The sequence below is a fragment of the Lissotriton helveticus genome, chromosome 2_2, assembly GCF_964261635.1.
Source record: "Lissotriton helveticus chromosome 2_2, aLisHel1.1, whole genome shotgun sequence".
NCBI lineage: Eukaryota > Metazoa > Chordata > Amphibia > Caudata > Salamandridae > Lissotriton > Lissotriton helveticus.
Window position 1 is genome coordinate 400521605 of NC_136060.1, and position 22427 is coordinate 400544031.

Below are 22427 nucleotides of genomic sequence, written 5' to 3' on the forward strand. Positions count from 1 at the left end.
CCCTTTTGGAGGTGTTGCACAATGTTCCCATTGATTATAATTTAAAACATTTCTAGGTTGTGCAGATCTATGTAAAAAGTGGTTACCATAGTGGTTATAGCAATACATACTGTCATAATTTGTAGAACCCTGCAAATAATCATGTTTGGTAAATTTAGCAGACATTACTAAGTCAGACATCATATTATTAATGCTTTCGAAGTCCCAATCATCAGCAAATGAGTTTGGTTTTGCAAAGTCACTCAATGAGATCTTAATTTGGTGTGGATATTTCAGGATCTCGACCGGACCATAAATTTCATAGTCAGTGTTGTCCCAGGCTACCCCACCAGGTATCGGATTGGCTGTGAAGTTGGCTGAAGAAAGTTCTCTTTTCTCGACGTGTGAAGATGTGTGTGGTTTGAGGATCAAGTTGATTTTCTGACTTGCTGTGTCCATTTTTGCATATTTTCCCTCAATGAAGCGTCCCAATGTTAGTACCATGATGAGCCAAAGTATGAGAATAAATGCACCAAAACCCACCCAAAATTCAATCCATGGGGAAATCAGATATGTTTCTTTCAGTTGTTTCAAAAGTTCCTTAGCTTTGTCTTTAAAGGTTTTTGATGATGGCTGTGTCTTTGATTCGCTGAAGCCCTCGGAGGAATCATCGAAGTTTATGAAGTAGCCGGATGCAGTTCTGTCAATTGTTCCAATTGGTTCAGGATTTCTGTTTCTTGCATTTTCACTTGGTACTTCATTATAGATTGGTGTGTCTCTGCTAAATGTTTTTATTTGGGTTTTCAGAGGTCTTAGTTCTATTGCATTGTTGCATAGTCCTTGTTGTTCTTCTGTAGGCGTTTCGAATGTGATGAGCCTCTTCGTTAGGACCTCTGTACTTGTAGCAAACCCTGGTGTTCTGCTACTTATTGGGAGTCCACTTGGCCTACTGTTTGTTATCGGCCACATGTTGTGGTTTTACCAGGTCGATTGATACAACTCGGTTCTCCTTTTTTCCAGCAAGTGGCGGTAGTACAACTGATCTTGTCCCGTTGACAGACAAGACAGGAACTGCTTTTCTGTAAGAAGGCCCAAATTCCTTCTTTACCGCGATCTTTTCCCTGACTAGATCCCCGACTTTTGGAATCCAGACAGGTCTTGCTGGGACAGGTGGTGGTTCTTCAGTGGTTGTTGGCTGTTGTTTCAACTTTATGTTGCTCAGGTCTTTTCTTGTTTTGTTTAAGTCCTGCAAAATAGCCAAACGGTCTTTGATATCAAAGCTTTTTTCTTTCACCACTGAAGTCTGACTATCAATGTCAGAGATCATCATCCTAGTTCCAAATAATAATTTGTACGCACTGAATCCCTTCAGAGAATTTCTTGGCAAGTTATTGAGACTACGTTGGACACTTATTAGATGTTTGACCCACCCAGCTCCCGAACCTAATATCCTTTCCGCTATAGATTGCTTTATGCCTTGGTTTTTTCTTTACACCATCCCGTACCCTCAGGAAGGAAGTGAGAAGATTCCCGCTGGGCTATGCTCATTTGGTCATGTTTCCCCTCAGGCTTGAGGGCTAGAGTGGAGACAATGGTCAAACGTAGCATGCTCTTAGCGTATATGCCATTTAGACTCGCAAATCTTTGTATAACAGTCCGGACGTCAGCCGAGTGCTGGTGATCTACATTATAAGTGGAACTAGCCTGTATATGTTAATCGCAACCCTTCCTTTTTACTCCTGATTTTTTCTGGAGTAGAACGACGAGGTATTAAACTGTTTCTCTCCCCACTGCGATCTCTGTTGCAGTTTGGGCAGTTTTTTACAAACATGGTGTGACGCAGGCTCATGCCTGGCCACCAGTACCGTGATTGTAATTCTTCCAGAGAATCTTTTAGTTTAAGGTGTCTGAGACCCTCGCCCATGTGTGCGTCTGCGATTAACAAGTTTCTCCTGTCCATGTTTGGAATCACTCTATCCCCCACTCCAGGGATTCGAGCAAAAGGGACGGAGTTTGCATCGATTATGTATGTATAATTGAGTGGATAGTTGATCGGTAACGCTGAGCAGTCGCCTTTTGATGACGTCTTCACTGCCAGCACTGTTTCACCGTCAATGTATTTTAATGTACGCTTTTTTCGAACTACGGGAGCCGATTTAGTGGCTGCCGCTGTGGCTGTTTCGGCCAATGAATTCCCTGCAACGTGAACGCCATCACGCTGATGACTCAGTGAGTGTGTCACGTGAGTCTTTGGTAGCTCTTTCTGTAAAAGAGCTATTTGTTCCCAGAGCAGTTTTTGCTTTATTGGTGCATCTGTGTCATCTTTGTAACCGTTTTGAATCCATGTCTGCAAATCGCTGTTATATGATTTGACGCAGTAATATGAATCTGACACTATAAGTGTCGGGAATTCGCGATCCGCATTATCTAGCGCCATTTTCAATGCTATTATTTCAGTTTGTTTTTCTGAATTAGTTTCTACTGAGTGTGATTTTGTTAATAGAGGTTTTAGTTTACCTCCGCGCCACACTTCTTTTGTAATCTCACATGTGGGGTTGTATGCTTGTTCTCCCCAAACGGACGGTTGAGCATGTCCGTCTGTATAGATTACACAGGCGTAATGTCGTAAAGGCAGAATGTCGATTGGCAGAGGATATGTTTCTTCATATTCTAGATTTTTTAATTCTTCTAGTTCTGGATCAAAGTAGTAGTACACTTTGTCCGTTGTGATTGAATTCACCCATTGTATCCATTCCGGACTCAATGCTGTTGTTGGTAAATTACACGGTGTTGTTAGTGCCTCAAAGGCTGATTCAGCTGTTCTGACTGTGATATGTCTACCGTCAGCTTGATCTTTTTCTCTAGCTATTGCAGTTTGAACTGCATGAACAATTTTTTCTTTGTTGCTGAAATTTTGTTCAGCTTCTGTGTACAAGTGTGATTTGAATGCAATTGGTACCTTTTCCCCCTCATTAGAGGTCAGGTATGTGAATCCGCATCTCCCTGGGATGACTCGAATCACAAGATTGCGTGTGTTATCACGTGTTTCTAATTTTGTTTTAATTAGCATGTCTGTTTGTAAGGATCTCAAAATTTCTGTGTGTATTTGAGTCCAATTGGATCTTTTAAAATCTGGTTTAATTAGATCATAAAGGGGTTTGACCCTTTCTGCGTAATTTGCAATGTATGTTCTTCCGAAATTTAGGAAGCCTAGAATCGACCGTAAGTTTTTTAGTGTTCTAGGTGCTTGGAGTACGGCACATTTCTCTAGGAAATTGTCAGCCAGGCTTTTGCCTTCGCTTGATAATTCATATCCTAAGAACAGGACTGTCAGATGGGCAATTCTGGATTTATTAAAGTTGAATTTGTAACCCTCTGCAGCGAACCCAAGTATTATGGTGTTCACTCTTTTCAAGTGAGTCTCCAAGTCATCATCTGTTAAGTAAATGTCATCGACATAAGATAATGCTTCATCATCATATAGTTGAAGTAATTCTGTTACTCTCGCTGAGAATACCCCCGGGCTGTTCTTGTACCCCTGGGCTAACCGACAGAATTGTTTTTGAGTGCCATTTACTGAGAATGCAGTTAAATATCTGCTCTCTGGTGCTATGTTTTGACAAAAGAATCCATTAGAGATGTCTAAGGTTGTTTTGTATTTTTTGCGCACTATGTTATTCATTAGTGCAGCACTGTGTGAGTTTTGCACTGCAAAAGTTTTGCAACATGTGTTAAGGTGTCGGTAATCCAAAACTAGACGATATGAATTGTCTGGTTTGGAGACCGGAAACAAAGGGTTGTTCATTTGTGAGGTGCAAGTTTCAATCACCCCCTGGTATTCTAGCTGATCTAGTATTTCATTTACCTGTTTTTTAGCTTCTTGCTTAATTGGGTACTGCCTTTGTGCAGTAGGTTGTGATTTTAACTGGATTTTGTGAGGAGGAGAATCCTCATCCCATCCCACGTGATTTTTATATAAAGCAGGAGCTAGAGCCACTGCCCACTTTCTAGCAAGTGTGTATTTTTTATGAATTGGAATTTGATTTGAGAAGGCAGGCATAATTACTTCTTCGCCATGAGGGCACTCCCTGACAAACTCTGGTGGCCAGTCTTTTTCAGCTAGAAGGATGTCATAACCCTTGGAGAGGTTATCCCAAAATAGTCCCCTTATTTTCCTAGTCTTATCTCCCTCTATACGTAATGTTATCTCGTATATCTTGTGAGGTTTGCTAACCCTGGTGTCTGCAGTTTCCACTTGAAGATATTCATTCTTGTCCACTGTCTCCAGATGATTCATAAGGACTTTGCGAGCTATGCTCACTTCTGCTGCGCTGTCTAGCATTGTCTGAGCCCACTCTCCGTTTTTCAGTTGTGTCCTCAGTATTCTCGGCATTGTTAACTACCTTGATACTGGCTACCTTCTTTTTTGGAAATTGTAATTTCTTTTTTAGCTGAGCAGGTTCCTTGTCTTTGGACTTGGTGTGCTCTTCTCTTTGTTCTGAGCGTCCTCTTCTTTCCGATTTCTGCGAGGAAGTCTGAAAAGATTGAGAGGGACGCGTATCAATGTCTTGATATCTATCAGGCTTTTTTATATTATCCCTATTTCTAAGGTTATATCTTTTCCCAGAGGGGTCACTCTGAGGTGACCTGTGTCTTTGGTTCGGAGATTTTTCTCTTCGTCTTGGAGACCTTCCTCTGGACTGGAATTTCTTTTCTTTGGGATTGGATTGTTTGTTTCCATCCCAGTTCTTTTTTGGTGAATTATTATTAAAAAATATTTTTTCTGGACTTTCAGTCAGTTGTGGTTTTACTGGTATTCCACCTAAACTATCTCTGCCTAGTTCCTCTATGATTCTGGCAATTTCAGCTGGTTGGTCTGCTATATCTGTCTCTTTTAACCTCTGGCGGATCGCCACGTTTGCTGCTTCACCTTTTATGTTGGCTAATAATATAGCCGAGACCTGCTTGAAGTCTTTCAGTAATTTCATACCAAGAGTTAAAGCAGGTTCTGGACCGTATTCGTCTTGAATTTGTTTTAGCACATCTGGTATCACCGAAATGGATGGAACACCGTGCGTTTTTGTGTAGATAGAAGCAAAGACTGTACCCCAAGTGTCACAGTCCTCTATGTGTGGTGCGATTCCCATTGGGAGATAGATAGTCAGAATCCTGTGTTTTTCTAGCGGGGTGGTGTCAGGAAACACCGCCTCAATTTGGGTAATTTTCTGTGCCAACCAGAATGGTATTTGTTCCCGTTTAGCCGGTACTTTACCTAGGCAGGATTGGATGTTCTGTGGTGTAATTTTATTTGTGTTCCCCTGATGAGGGGTCAGCTGTGGAAGTTTAATCGCTGGCTGAATTGTTGAAGTCCACATCACATACTGAACTAATTGTCTATGAATTTTTATTAATTGTTTTAGCTGTGTTAACAGGTTAGCTGCAGACATCCCGTCGATGTCTGGATGTGGTGTGTATCCGGCTAGGACCGGCCACGTTGCTCCTGGTCTACCTAAAGGACCGAGCCTGGTGATGTGATTATTATGTTTTAGGGCGCCATCAAATAAGAGCAAATGCTCTTGGAATTTGAGTGGTACTTCCACCTCCTCGAAAGGAGTGTACTCATTAGGAGGTTCCTCTATTTTGTAATAGTGGAAGTACTTTGTTACAGCATTTGCTGCTGGAAAATGTATCCATGAATAGTATACCTCTGTCTGCCGATATTCGTGTGCCTCAATTACGAATATGACTGTGCCACCTCTAGGTGTCAGTCCATTTTCTATAAGTTTAAGGGTTATAGATCTCCTTTTGATGACTGGGATGAGTATTATATCCCCGTCTACATCTAGTGCTGCAGCATCAGCCGCTGCGAGTTCAGCTGCTAATCTAACTGCCTCTCTTTCTTCTTCATTTTCTGACATTTTACTGTCCTGAAGGTTATTTTGTTTGTTTGCAGATCAGGTTTCTTATGGAAACAAAGATTAGATGCACAATATGTTGGAACTGTTTATCCTTCAACGTTGACTATACCAAGAACCATACATAGGAGTTCCCTCCTGCGAGGTCTGGCGGATATAACCTTTCACCCACTCCAGACGTTTTTGGAGTATTTGGGAAAAGGGGTCTGAGTGAGAAAGCACGACTGAGTTACTCTAAATGTCTTACGTTAGTTTTATCGCCCTTTCCAAACGCGTTGGGCGCCATGTAGTGTAGTTCCTATCTTCCCAATAGGCTCTGCGCATTGGAATAATACCTACAGCAGTAAAGGCCTAGGCCAGACGTTAACTAGGTCTACTACTGTCGATACTAGACTTAAAGTTTTGGGTTTGCCAGCTTAGCTCAGAGTTCACTAGAAACTTTCTCGAATGTTCAAGGAGGAATTAACTTCCCTGATTAGACAAGAAGGGATTTAGTTTCTGACAACCATAGAACATGACAACTTTGCTCTCCCCTAATCAAGAGTCAATATCGAGAGTCGTGTGAACAAAAGGCAAATTATTTTACTCAGTCAGTACGTACATTCTTAGTCTCATCAGAATGTAGAGAAAAGGAAGAGACGGGCGTGTTCAATAAAAAGGTGTTATTTATTGATCAGTCTCTTTTCTCATACAAGAGAAATGGATCGATATTATTGCAATACTTATAGTTAAGTAAAGTGCATACATTAAAAGCAATAGTATAAAATAATACTGTAAAAACATTGATATGGTTTCTAAGCCATAAGATGTTTTAAAATGAATAAAATATATTACATACACATATACATTTGACTGAACGTACTCAACTGGTGTTTCTAGATACGCCTACCCCGTGTACCTGACCTAAGTCTAATACGTGGGCGGGAATAGATAGTTACAGTTTAAGTTAAGTTTGTTTTTGCCAAGTGAATAACTAAAGAATTCTCTGTGAGGGGTTATTCAGTTCTGTACCTGGAAGTTAGGATGAATGAGGAATGGTATCTCTCTCTCTGGTCTCGATATTCCAGGCTGCCTGCGAGGGCTGCCCAGAAACGCCGGTGCTGGATTCTCGGCAGGAGAAAGCAGCGCGTCTCTCAGCGCGTCAGAAAGGCGGGGCTGCTGCCAGCGGGGTCTGCTCTGCTCTTCGCTTCGGCAAGTATGGCTGCTCCGTCTCGTCACCACGCGTGTGTTTGCATATGGCAAGATCGGTAATATTTATACCTTTAAGGTGCCGAGATTGACGTAAGGATGGACATAGATACGTCAATAAGGATGTCATACGACTTGCTCGTTAGCACATTCTTTTACTAAAGTTCTCGTGAAATCAAAACAATGGCCGCAGGGTTTTGCCCAGGTTGTCATAGGTTTGATTTGTTATGAGAACTCCGTATGCCTTATCAGGGGCTGGAGGAATATCGCTTGTCTAATTAGATCGCAAGTGTTATGACCTAATCAGATAACACGTTCCTGTGCCGTAGTGTGACTGCGTCAGATAACGGTATCTGCATCATGGGGGTTTTCTGCCTCATGGGCTGACTGCTAGTTAACTTGTTGGTCTGTTTAACTAGAATAGGGTCAGGAATAGGGGGATCGATTCAGAACCTATAGGAATACATGACAGTGTTTGACACCAAACTCAAATTATTTCTATGCAGCCATTTTCAAGATAGCATTTACTGCGAGGTTATAATGCACCTCTACCTATATGTCCGGCTGAGTCACAGACAACCCAAGATAATGGTCTCCGAAGACTGCACATAAAACCCAGCACCCTGCCTTCAGGATTGATAAGGCCTGCTATAGGGGTGACTTATACATTTTAAGTGTAGTGACTATAGATATAGTGAACCTATATCTAATGTAAGTGGTGCAAGCACCATCTTACACAGGCTGCAGTAGCAGACCTAGAGTTCCATTTTGCATGGCCTCTTATGGTTGGCATAATACATGCTTCAGCCCATGGGAGGCCTCTGGGATACCTATGCCCTGGATACATTTATACCATATACTAGGGACTGATAAGGGTACCACAGAATCCAATCTGGAGTGTACCAAAGTACATGTAGGTCAATTTAAGAGAGGAAGCAGATAGGCAGGGGTCCTGATTAGCAGGATCCCAGCCAGATTAGTCAAAAACAGTGATACGCCAAGCAAAAAGTGGGGGTAACCATAAGAAGCAGATCCTACTTTCCTACAAGACCCACCCAAATTTGCCATGGGCCAACTTATTTGGATTCTTGTCGTGTTTTCAGTGGCAAGTTGATTGCAAGTTCACCATGCTTCACAGCTGTGGATACAGACTGGTTGCTGGAGCTACGAGTGGTGGCAGGCAGGCAGCTTCAGCAACCAAGTGTGCTAGTGGCATCAGTTACCAACATGCAGGCAGTTGATGGATTGAAGCAGGCAGTAAGATTTAGCAAATTTGGCAGTCAGAGTGAAGAAGACAAGGCATGCAGGCAAGTAAGGCAATGAGCACTCAGGCACCTGCATTCAGGGCCTGCTCACAGTAATCTGTATTCACAGCTTCTGGTAGGGCTCACACAGATGAGATCATGGATGGAGGAAGATGGAGTCCTGAACACAAGGAAAGGGCAGTCAATAGTGCGGCAGATCAGGGGAAAGCACAGGGATGCGTCATATTGTTGTAAATATGACCCATCACTGTTTTTTTTTTTAAATAACAGCGCGGCGCAGCAAAATGGCTTGTCGCGCCATTTTGTTGTAAATGAGGCCCATAGTACCTCCTGTATGACTCTAAGTTGCCACCTCTACAGTTAAAGGAAATGTCGCCTTTGTTGCCATTACTGCAGCAACAGTTATGAAAATTAAACACAAAAAAACACATTAAGACTGAAGGATCAGCACTGCCTTAAGAGATTTATTAATAAAAACAAATCAGATATTCAAGAATTTAGAGCAGCTAGATTTGTTTTTCATTATATTTAGCTTCATGACTTTAAATATTTCCTATTTTTTAATTTTCCTAAAGAAAGATCTTGACCCCTTTGGCATTGATGGCGCTGGTCATTTTTTTTAAACAGTCATCAAATTACCGTAATTGTGTTAAAAAATAAATAAAACACGTTACAGTTGAATCGTTTTTATGCAAAATACTTCAAAGCATAGGATTTTTAAAGTCAACCTGTCTGTGCATTACCACTGTGTTGTGCCTTGACGCTGTTGTTAAGGGACCCCGACCACTTTCAACGGAGAGATGGACATTTTGCAGCAGATTCATTTCTTAGCACCTCCACTGAGACCGCTAATGCCCCTCACCCGGATGGCACTATTTTATCATGTGATTTAATATAAACCAGCTTCTAGGGAAGTGATTGGTTGGACGTGTGTGCCTTAAGCGGGATTTACAACAGAATCAGGTCATTTCATGAACGCCACTGAGTGGCCAACAGATGGTGACAGCTACAGGTCATGATGGCCAATTCTATCAATAGCTCCTGGCCATCAGCGAACACAACCCCAATTCAATTGCGCTTTCTACTCAACAACACCTTGACTTGCTTTTCCTGAGAAGGATGAAAAGGTGACGAAGAGCTTAATATATACTGTGACCGTACACTTTAACCCTAAACCCAGCATTGTGACCTGAGCAGGGCTTCGAGTGGTCTGCTTCGAGAACAAGATGTGTGAAAGGTTGATGCAGCCCCGTTTGCAGCTTGGGCCAATTATGTAGCTTTTATTTTACATTTTGGGTCATATGTATGAAACTTATGTTTTGCGATTCTCAAATAGCGATTTTTAGAGAATCGCTATTTGAGAATCGCAAAATGCTATGTATGTTGGATTTGCAAATCATTTAGCGAATCCTACATATTCCTTAATTGCAAATTGCAATTCGCAATTAAGGAATACCTCCCCATTCATTCCTATGGGCCTAGAGGCCCATTGGAATGAATGGGAAGACTTTCTCAATTTGCGATTCTCAATTAGAGAATCGCAAATTGAGAATGCAATTGCCAGGGTGTCAAAAGGACACCCTGTTGCACCCCTGATATGTGCATGTGTGCCCATGTGGCGCACATACATGCCCAAAGGACATGTATGTGCGCCACATGGCACTTTGAAAAATGCAAAAAAGTTAATTTTTCAAAGGAAACGCAAACCACCAACTTGAAGTTGGTGGTAATTTGCGATTCCTTATGGCCAAATTGCACTTTTTCTGGGCCTCATGCATTGTATTTAAGGAATCGCAATTTGCGAGTTTAAGGAATCGCAATTTGCGATTCCTTAAATGCAATCGCAAAATAGGGAATTGCAAATTTGCAATTCCTTATTTTGAGAGGCTGTTTTGATTTCATACATACCACTTAGCTATTTTGCGATCGCAAACTCCGAAATTCTGCGAATTTCGGCATTTGCGATCGCAAAATTGCCTTCATACATATGGCCCTTTGTGAGGTTTGAATCCAGCTCCGGGTACATTAGTAATGCACAGGGGTCCAGATTTACCCACGCTTTTTGTCTGGTTTGTGTTACTTTTGTGATGCAAACCCCGTGCCAAGTGTTAAGGTTGGATTTACTATCCAGCGCAAACCAGGATTCGTGTTTGAAAGTATCTCAAAGTAATTAAATGTTCTTGCTAGTCTTTGTCAAGAAGGTATTCCATGTGTGGTACATGGGCGTTGTGATGCAAATCCCTAACCACTAACATTCATAGAAAGGGATTTGCGCCCAAATTTTACACCTCTTCGAGGCAGAATAACAAGGAGAAATGTTTTGATTTCTCCATCTAGCCAGTGTGTGTGCAGCATTGTTTAAAAGATAGTTAATGTACTTTCAGCACAATCCCTACGTTTTAGAGAACGCACACCCTTGTACTATGGGGCTAGAGCCTGTGTGTTGACATGGTTGCCGAAAGTGCGCCAGCGCTGTGAGAGAGCTACAAATGCGCCATATTTCACTCAAAAAGTTGGGGCCTCATTTATGAGGCCTTGCGTGAGTTTTGCGCTTCCAATGCGTCACTTTTTGTGACGCATCGGCAGAGTAAAACATGCCTCCTGATGCGCACTATTTACAAAGTGACGCATCTAAGCAGATGCGTCACTTTGTAAACCCCTGCACTACATTATACCTGCGTCAGGTATAATGTATGCAGAGGGGGCGTTCACCCGCAAAAAGCCTCGTAATAGTGACGCAGTGAAATCTATGAGATTTCACTGCGTCACTTTTAGGACGCTGTTGCGTCAAAATCTTGCGCCTGCCTCACAGTACGCGTAAGACTGACGCAAGCCCTTTCACATGGGGCTTTCCCCATGTGAGAGGAAGCATTGCTGGAGTTGCGTCACTTTTGTGACACACTCCAGCAATGCGTCACTTTTGCGCCTACAGATACGTCAGAAATACTGACGTATCTGTAACTCCTTGCGACATGATGCGTGATAATATAAATATGACGCATCAATCATGTCGCAGGGAGAGCGCAGTGAAAAGTGACGCATCGCTGTTTTCACGCAGCGATGCGTCACTTTTCATAAATGAGGCCCTTGCATTTTTTCTCCCTACCTTTGACACAAGGCAGGGGAGCAGCTTTGATTGCTGCGCACCTTTGTGTCAAATATTAGTACATTTGGGGCATTCCCAACCAGCTTGGAAAACGGCGAAATGTGACCAGAAGCAGACCAGAAAACTACAACGTTTTTAAATTGATGTTTTTATTGCACGTAGGCACATCTAATAATCCAAAAAATCCCACAGACAAGCAGGGATTAACTTTCCTTTGGAGTAGTATAACCATTGTAAGCGCTTCATTATAAACCTTTGATTTCTCAGTCAATGCATCGACCATTGCCTGCTTCTCGGATGCAACAGATAAGCTGTCACAATGTCCTTAAGTCTTTACTTTGATGATGTCGCTGTTTTGGACTTAAATGAGTTTACTTTCTTAGCAGGTGATGTCCACGATTTATTTTACATTTACTGAAACACGCAGCTTGCTGAAGTTTGCTTATTGATACTCTGATAAACTGAAACGGTGCGTGTTATGGGTTCAATATTTAATGACAATTGTGCCCCATGTGGAAATCCATTACACAGACACTCACACTCGATGCAAGAGATTCAGGTTAGTAGGAAATCATAGCTGGTGCACATATATGGCTAGGTATTACTTTAAGGTGCCTCCACTTGAGGCTTCAGTACAAGTTTTATCCTTATACTGATGGGATATAGATAACAAACTCATCTGGATTTCGAATTTAGCAGTACATTTGTGGATCTAGAGTGTTTGACCTGGGTACTTTGGCTGCTAAAAGCAACTCAAACACTTAGTTGAAACTCTGTGGGAAAAATGAGAAACTACCAAACAATATGGGTGTGGAAATCCCAATTCTGTCAGTAACTTCTTTTTTCAGAGGGACTCTCAGGGTACACCTTCTAATGTCTGGTCCCTTTACCACTGTGTTACAGATAAGACCAGTGTTTATAACTCCAGGGGTGGGAGGAAACATAATGGGATTCTTACAGGTGACATGCCCAGGGTGTGCATTTGTGTTGCAAAAGTTTGTGAATACCCACGCATGATCAAATTCACCAACTTGAAATGGCATGAGCTGAAAAAGAAGTAAGTAAGAGTAATTACTGGAACAATAAACAGCTGGTAAAACAGCAAGCACTCAAAATCACATCTCCTTCAGAAAAGAACTGAAAACTTGGCTATTCGATAAACAATGAACCCCTCCCTCTAGCGCCTTGAGACCCTCTGGGTGAGTAGTGCGCTTTACAAATGCCTGAACTTGAACTTGAACTTGTAAGATTTAATAAGTGATAGTGGCTTGCCAATGAACACTGGACATCAATAGAACTGTAGATGGAAGGGATAGCTATCGGCCTAAATTAGACCAGGGCTGCAGCTCACTATATACCCCCACCCACCTGTTTTGGCTACCTCTTGCTAAAGTTTGAGATCTCCATCAGCGTGAAGGAGATCCATAAGGTTTCAGAGGAGCCGTCATCATATATATATATATATATATATATATATATATATATATATATATATATATATATATATATATATATATATATATATATATATATATATATATATATATAAATGAAGTTAGATACATACATTCCTTACGTACCTAACTCGCCTTTTGCTATTCTGTCCCTCTCTATTCTGCCTATTATATTAGTGTTATAGGTGCAGAAACCTAGCAGTTAACATACACCTTTCTTCAGAGGTACGAGTCTTAGTACATACAATCTAAGGGGCATCATTAGTTTCATAGTTGTAATTTCATACACTGCTTTGACCACTGCTTCATTCACAGAATCTAGTCACTATATAATTATTGATTTTTTTTGCACCATTTATTTCAGATAGCAATTAGAACGTGCTAGCATGTTTTCCTCCACATAAGGGGATCAATTTCTGAGAGAAATTACATTTGTGGGAATCAAAAGAAAATTAACAAATCCCCCCATCTGGACCCGTTCCTGGGCCATTTACCCCTGGAAAGTAGGAAACAGAACAGATGGGGTTCATAATTTGTGCCATATGTACAGCTGGGGAAAGTGGATGGGGAGGGGGTAAGGGAAAGGGGACAATGACATAGTTAATCACAATCAACAACAACATTCCTCATAATAGTGGAATAATGGAACAATAGCACAGCATTGCACTCTGAAGCTTGCCGCCTTCCTCGAGACAAACGGATCCCTCGACCCCTCGCAGTCCGGTTTCAGAGCCAACCACAGCACCTAGACCGCCCTCATCGCAGCCACCGACGACATCCGAGCCCTGCTCGACAACGGGGAAACAGCGGCACTCATCCTCCTGGACCTCTCTGCAGCGTTCGACACTGTCTGCCACTGCACCCTAGTCCAACGCCTCAGCAACATCGGCATCCAAGAGAAGGCACTGGAGTGGATCATCTTGTTCCTCGCCGGAAGAACGCAGTGAGTCCGCCTCCCCCCATTTCAATCCGAGGCCACCGAAGTCATCTGCGGCGTACCGCAAGGATCATCACTCAGCCCCACCCTCTTCAACGTCTACATGAGACCTCTTGCTGCCATCGCACGCCAACACAACCTCAACATCATCTCCTACGCCGACGACACCCAGCTGATCCTCTCCCTCACCAGAGACCCCGACACCGCCAGAACCAGCCTACACGAAGGGATGAAAGACGTCGCCGAGTGGATGAAGAACAGCCGCCTTAAACTGAACTCAGACAAGACGGAAGTCCTCCTCCTGGGACCATCGCCCTCCGCCTGGGACAACTCCTGGTGGCCCCCAGCCCTGGGCACCACTCCCAAGCCAACAGACCACGCACGCAACCTGGGCTTCATCCTGGACTCCTCCCTCTCAATGACCAGACAAGTCAACGCCGTCTCCTCATCATGCTTTCACACCCTACGCATGCTTCGCAAGATCTTCAGATGGATCCCGATCGAAACCAGGAAGACGGTCACCCAGGCCCTCATCACCAGCCGACTGGACTACGGAAACACTCTCTACGCCGGAACCACAGCCAAGCTACAGAAAAGACTCCAACGAATCCAGAACGCCTCCGCCCGACTCATCCTGGACATCCCCCGACGCAGCCACATCTCCGGTCACCTGAGGGACCTGCACTGGCTCCCCGTCAATAAGAGGATCACGTTCAGGCTCCTCACCCACGCACACAAGTCTCTCCACGACCTGAGCCCCAAGTACCTCAACGACCGCCTGACCTTCTACACGCCCACCCGCCAGCTACGGTCTACCAGCCTCGCCCTCGCTACCGTACCACGCATCCGAAGAGCCACCGCCGGAGGCAGATCCTTCTCCTACCTGGCGGCCAAGACATGGAACTCCCTCCCCATCCACCTTCGGCTGACCCAGGACCATCTCGCCTTCGGGAGACAACTCAAGACCTGGCTGTTCGAGCAGTAGCGGACCCCTTCCCCCAAGCGCCTTGAGACCCTTCCGGGTGAGTAGCGCGCTATACAAGTGTTATGATTGATTGATTGATTGAATGCAGTGGGTGATAATCTAAGGCAGGACTTCACCTGGGCTAAAACTTAAACTAAGAAGCTGAAAACTGCAAATGGAAAGAAACGCCCCCTGATTACCTTCAGTTGAAAGGGATACAGGGACAACATTTCTGAACCAATTGCAGAGACCACGTTTCTGAGACCTCTACCGCACTGTCAGCCACTCCCTCCTCATCGCCACTCTTGGGGTATTGCACGTCTGACAACCAGCCTAGGCAAACCCAGGCAGCAAGTGGAAACCCCAGGCAGGAGTATACATGGGGAAATTCCCTACTGGCCAAAAGAAAGGAATGGGTGAGGAGTAATCCCAGCAGGGGAAGGGGATTAGGATGAATTTTACAGGGGTCTCCACATGACCCAAGCTTCCATCACCCATGGAGCAGAGAAGGGTGGTAAGAGAGGCCTTCCAGGCCAATCTTGTGCATTATGTGGAGTTCTTTGCAGTAGATGGGGTAGATGGGGGATTTGCTTTCACCAGGGCACAAAAATGCCCCTCTGAGAGCTGCCACATGTCGCCATGCATAATATTTTTCCTGGGAAGAGAACCACATCTGCTTGTGAGATGAGGATAAGAAGTAATAGTTTTCAAGAGGTCTTCCCTTCCAAGGCAAGGAAGGTAATCCAGACCCTTTCACATTTCTCAAGCCTATTGTTCAGTTCCTAGGTAGTCCTATTATGATGCGTCACCCAGTGCAATTGCATGAGGTACTTCTTACACGTGGGGTTGGTGGGCTGTTGCTAGTGACAGAAAATACACTTTTAAGACACTGCAAAAGAAGTGGCCCACCAATTGGGAATATGAATATCCCAATGTGGAATTTCAGATGTGTCATAAAGATTTGCTGGGAGAGGGGAGGAGGCATGCAGAGCTTGATGTGGACCACTCCATCCTCTGATAAGGATGTAGAGTTGAAAACGACCAGCGAATCTGATATGTCACAATTAGTTTACTATATTTCCAGCAGTGATCAAGTGGCAGCAGTCGTGCCTGTATTACCTTCTTTGGTGACCAGCAAGAGTGTGAGAAAAAGGATAATCAGTTGAAGAGGATGGTAGTCCTCTTTAAGTAAGAATGTCACTATTTCTTCCTAGGTACAGTTAGCTCTCAATAATTTAAACCTCAGCTTAACCTTTGGTAGTTAGAGCACAAAACAGACAGGCTCAACTTAGCAGAAATGTGTAAAGTATGTATCAGTACCCAAAAAGTTGAAAACGCAACACATTAAAAATCCCAATTCAATTTATAAAGATAGAGAAAACTTTAATGAGCAAATAGACACCAATATGACATAAATAATTTGAGTAGACTGGAGATATGATACCTCGAAATTTTTGATGTTTCTAACCAAAAAACACATAGCAACTGCAGATATCTGTTGCGTTAGACCGGGTCAAAGTTAAAAGTTAAGGCCGACCTCGATGGAGCATGTGCCAGATACAGAAACCAGGTTCGGTCCAACAAAAAGTTTACCTTCTGACCTAGTCTCTGGAATGGAAATCAAAATACTCAGTGACACCAACGTGTGATAGACAAACTGAAAAATCAACTACAAAGATTTGAAGACATTTGGGGATTCTTTTTGCATATGCATTAACTTATGCTAAAGCATGGTGTTCTCTACTTGAACATGGATATATCATTTATTGGGCAGGGCTTGTCGCTCAGCCCAACTCTCTTCAATATCTAGATGACCTGGTTGACCGACGTCATTCGAGTTCACAACATAAACATCCTACTTAGACAGACAGCATGCAACTGACACTGTCCCTTTCGGGTATAACACCCAATACCAGGTACAAGTTAATCATATAAATGACAGAAGTAGCCACCTGGATGAAATCAAAGTGCCTCAAATTGAACTCGGACAAGACCGCAGTGGTAGTCTTCAGGATAAATACCTCACCATGAGACTTCACCTGGTGGCACACAGACCTTGGACTCACATCCTGCATGCAAGCGAGAAACCTTGGAATCATAGATAAGTACACATAACCACCCAAGTCAATGCAGTGTTCTTGAAATGCTTCAAAATACTAAGAGTGCGGAAGAAAATCTTCAAGTGGCTCATGGGACAAGACCATGAAAATGATCACCTAAACCCTCTTCACCCGATACTAAATTATGGAAACAGTATGTATGCAGCGATTACCAACAGGCTCACAAGAAGACTGCAAAGCATCCAAAACGCAGAAACCAGACTAATCCTCAACCACCCATGCTCTGTATACATCACACCACACCATACAGAACTACTCTAGCTCCCAATACAAAAGCATGTACACTTTAAACTCCTTATCCATACCTACAAAACTCTCCACAACACTGGCCTTTCCTACCTTAACACCTGCATTCACTTCAACCAACCTTCCAGATGCCTCTGAACAAGAAGAAGACCCATAGAACTGCCAGAGTTTAAGTTCTTTATCGATAGAAAATCACATCCATCCACAGATCTCTCTTCCTTCAACTGTCACTTACCTTCCCCCAGAGTCTCACGCCACATTCCATCACCCGGGCAACCTGCAGCTGGTAACATCATAGTACCCAAGCTCACAGCTTTGCTAAACAGAGCACACAGATCACATGTGTGATTACCACACATCTTCCTCCTTAAACAATTCACAAAAACAAAACAGAGAATATATAAACCTTAAGTGAGAAAATAACAGTGTATAGAAAAACAGTTTCATAAGTGAAGATTACAGTAATGCACTCCAGCAAAGTTTATACAAATCCCCCAAGTACTTAGACTTTCTGACAACCCTGCTGGACCTTCATGCTTCCAAGTTTTCATTTACAGACGACAGAAGTCTTGTTGTCACCAGGCAAGTCCTTAAACAGGACAACTCTGTTCATATTCCATATTCTTTGGTCGTGGGTTCCCACAGCATTTTTGAAAGTCTTAACCACTCAAATGGTTTAGAAAACGTCATCACACTCCCCAAATCAGGGTGCTCAACCACGACCAGATATCCCACCTGTATGTTCAGCTCCTTTACAGATTCTTAATATCAAAGTACCTTCTTTTCCTCTCTCAAGCACCAACTTACATCATCAAGTTCCTTGCCTATTTCTGCCTCACAGTTGTTGACCCAGGACAGCTCCACAAAAGTGCGATGACCAAAGTGTGAGATTTACCAGTGGCGCAATGAGACGTGATCCAATACATTTCAAATTAGATCCTCCCTTCAATTAAGAGATTTAGCTTTGGCCATGGCAATAGTTTCCTTAATCACCCTGTTTAGCCTTTCCACAATGCCATTCATTTCTGGTTGGTGCAAGGAACACTTCTAGTGTTCAAATGCCCTTTCCAACCAAAATGTCTTTATTTCTTTTGAAGTTAATTGCACCCCATTATCAGTAAGCAGAGTTTTCAGGAAACACTCTTGTGCAAACCTTGAAAGGGTGTTGGCTACACTGTTCCTTACACCAGCCAAGTATGCAATTTTAAAATTGAATTCCTGCAGCGCTATCATCCATTTGGTTATCCTGCTGGAAACCGGATCCACACCTTTCTTTGTGAACACCTCAATAAGGGGCTTATGATCTGTCTTCACAACAAAGTGTGATCCCTACAAAAACAATTTAACTTCTTTACAGCCCACTACACTGCCAGGGTCTCCCTCTTAATTACCAAGTATCTGGTCTCCGCATCCTGCAAACCATGCAAGAAAAACATGTTGGTGTTCATTCCAGGACCACAAACCTGTTGCAGAACTTCACCAAGTCCTGTCACAGTAGCATCCATGGTTGTAACAGATAACTTTTTGGGATCAAAGTTCTTGAGCTAGTGAGCAGCACTGAGGCGTTTCTTTAAACCTACAAACTCCTCCTCAAAAGCATCATCCCATATAAATGCAACACCTTTCTTTAAGTGACGCCTCATGTTAACACTCATGTCAGAAAAAAGTCGGACGAACTTCCCATAAAACTCCACCATGGCCAAAAATGTCATCAATTCCTCCAGCGAGCTGGGTAAACTCATAGAAGTAATGGTTTCAACTAACTCCACTGTGGGAAACACCCCCTCCTCAGAAATGATATGACCCAAGTAATCCACAGTTCTCATACCAAACTTGCATTATTCATCTTTAATTGTGAGATTGGCTTCAGTTAATTTACTTAAAACTTCCTTTCATGGTCTGTCTCATACAAGCCAAAATGTCATCCTTATACACGCAGGCACCGTGAACACTTTTGAGGACTCTTTCCATAATCCTTTGAAAGATGTAGGCTGCTGAGACAAGACCAAAGGAGAGCTGACAAATCTGAAGGTGCCAAAGGGAGTCACAAGCACAGTCAAATCTCTGGAGGACTCCTTCAATTTAATTTGGTGATACACCAATGTGAGATCAGTGGTGCTAAAGACAGTTGCTTCACCCAGCAGCAGGACAAGTTCCGTTATACTTGGTAAGGAGTACCTATCCACGATATTGCGATGCCTCAAATCCACACATAAGCGCAAGTTACCATTGGCCTTTCTAGCAGCAACAACAGTGGCAAGCTACTCTGTAGCTTCCACTTCCTCTATGATGCCACCCTTCTTGAGTTTCTCAATTTCCTCTAGCATTTCCCAATGTACCACAATTGGTGCACGCCTCACCTTACAGCACACGGGTTGTGCATGAGCCACCAAACGTATTTCATGGTCATAATCTACTAAACAACCAAACTCATCCTTAAACACCTGAGGAAATTTGCGGATCAATTTCTCAACCAACTCTACATTACCTATTGAGGCTGCAGAACAAAATAATCCCCTTACTTTCTAAAGAATGGAATTGGGCCTACTGGGTTACAGTAGAACCCCCAATTCACCTTGATGTGCCCAACTGATAACATTATCACATTTCTTGGATACACAAATCTTTCCCAAAGCCAATCGCTATTTGTACTCAATCACTCCCTTAAAAAACCCATGTAGTTTTATGGGTTCTCCACCATAGGCACACAGTCTGATATTAGGTTTGCTCAAGGTTATTTTGTCCCGTAGATTATTTTGATGAAATGTGTTGGAGACAATAGTCATTCTTGCCCCAGAATCAAATAGGACATTAGTTGATTCACCAGAGAGATGGTAACTACCGGTGAACTCTTCACCTTACCCTCTCCATTCACTTGTAAAACTATCTCACCATAGACAAAGTCCGAACTTCCATCATCCTGGACAACTCCACATCCACACTTACTTTTTTAACTCTAGGCCTGGCAGTTTTTGCTTTGCAGGCAATGGAGAAGTGCCCTTTCTTTCTACATTTGGTGCAAAGAGCTGGGAAATCTTTGTTATTAGCCAAATGTCCTACTTTATCTCATCTGTAACATTTCCTTGATCTCAATTTTCCTTTATTGCTCTATTTATCATTCTTCCCCACACCTTCTTTATCTTTTTCATTCACAACCTGTACTCTGAGATGCTTCTCTTTTTTTTCTTGATGACCCCGACACATTCCATGGAATGCTCCACACATTTTGCGATGACCAACACTTCATCCAAAGTGGGCTCATCTTTCAACCAAAGCTCATCCCACACTTTTTCAATAGCACATCCAACCACGAACTGATCATGGATGCACTCCTCCATAATCCCCCCAAACTTGCAGGTAGATCCAAGCCTGTGCACGTCTGTGACATACATTTCACCAGAGGCCCCCTCACTCTGGAACTCCTGCAAAGTGATACATTTCCAGAATTGTGCTAACCTTTGTAAAGTAGTGTTTGTCAAGCTTTTTGATACACAACTTATATTCATTTAACTCCTTAATTTCTGCTTGTGAGGGTTGCAGTAAGTGATCATACACATCTTTACCCTCAGCGTCTAATCAGTGCTTGAGGAGAACAGCCCTACGTTCTCCACTTAATGTTGCACAGCATACCCTCGTGTATCTTTCAAAAACCTTTTTCCACTTCTGCCTCTTAATAGGGGGTGTGCCAGGAACAAGGAAAAGGGGTGGCGCTGTAATGTTTTGCATGACTAGCACAGAAAGTTGTGCCTTAACAATTACCCCTTGTGAATGCCGTAATCCCTCACAAAAGAAAAAGAAAAGACAAATCTTGAAATTAAAAAAAAATTAAAAATCCTGAGATTATGCTTCTAGGATATTTTCCATTTTCATGTACACAAAATATTCCATAATCACAAATCCACCATGGATAATAACACAAAAATGATATCTGTTTCTTTGGCTTTTTTTTATTTTTTTTTACAAAAAAACCCATTTGTAGTACCAAAATAACCAAGTTGAGGGCTCACTTAAGGCAAGGTTCTCTTACAGGACAGTTTGGCCAAACTGTGAGCAGGGGAGTTCCAGGAAGTAACTAGAACTCAGGGAAACACCAAAGAAACAATCTCAGAAAGGTCTGCTGTGCCTATCAGCGAAGAGGCGGACTGTAGCAAGTCGGAAAACAACAGAGGAGGCTACCATGATGCGGGCAGACTGGAGAAGCTATGCCTCTCCAGTCTCCTGAAGGCTGAAGAAAAACATTTATATCAACACTGCAGCTTACGACAGCCCCTGCAGACTAAGGAAGCTGTCCTGTCAGCGTAAAATTAACCAGGCATGTTTTCAGTGGGAGAAGACAGTTTACACCGCACGTACATGGGTAATGGTGGAAATTCAAAGCGCAGCTCACCATGGGCAGACACGGCGGAGCCATGCCCATCAGAGCAAATCAAGGAGAGCGTGTCACTGAAGACAGCAGCAGTGCAGCAGGGAGGCAGCCGGCTGTGCATGTCTGCCAAAACACACCATCTTACAGGTAAGTGAACAATGCTGCGATTGTAACTTGCTATGATACAAAGAGCTAAGTTTGACACACTCAGCACAATCCAAACCGTCATGTGAAGGTGAGCTCACTTAAAGCTGAGCCCATCAGCAGACACTCAGCCCACTCAAGCGGTGTTGCTCATGAAATTCAGTCATGCTCTGACGGCAAGGTGAATCCATAGCAGATCATGGAAGCTGGTCAACACCACTTCAACACAGCGTAAATTGAGGAAGGGGGAGCTGTGCTGTGCTTGACAGTTAGACCGCAGTTCTTGAAAGCAATCGCTCAGATGTGGTTATGGCAAAACCGGAGCCTAACAACACGAAGCACCCTGCCAGGAAATGCTCTGGTCACACCTGCACACCAGAGGCTACATGTGCAGTATAGAGATATCTCATAAATTGAGAGAAGACCCCACGCGTTCCAGGGAACAGGGTACTAAGTGACAATATAAAGTCAAAAAACAATCCCTGGAGAAGTCAATGTATAGGGATACCTTATTTCACGAAGGCAGGGTGAGTGCCTAAATTAGGTGTTTACGTGTTAAACAATCTGGTCACGGACTAGTTTGTGATATTCACAGTTTTTTTATTAAGAAAAAAAAAAAATAATAATAATTTTATAATGCATCATAATTAACATTTCAGTAGAAATTCAATTGTACTGAAAACATACAATAAAATACCATACAATCAAAATGACAAATTTCAAAATTTAAAAAACAATTATTA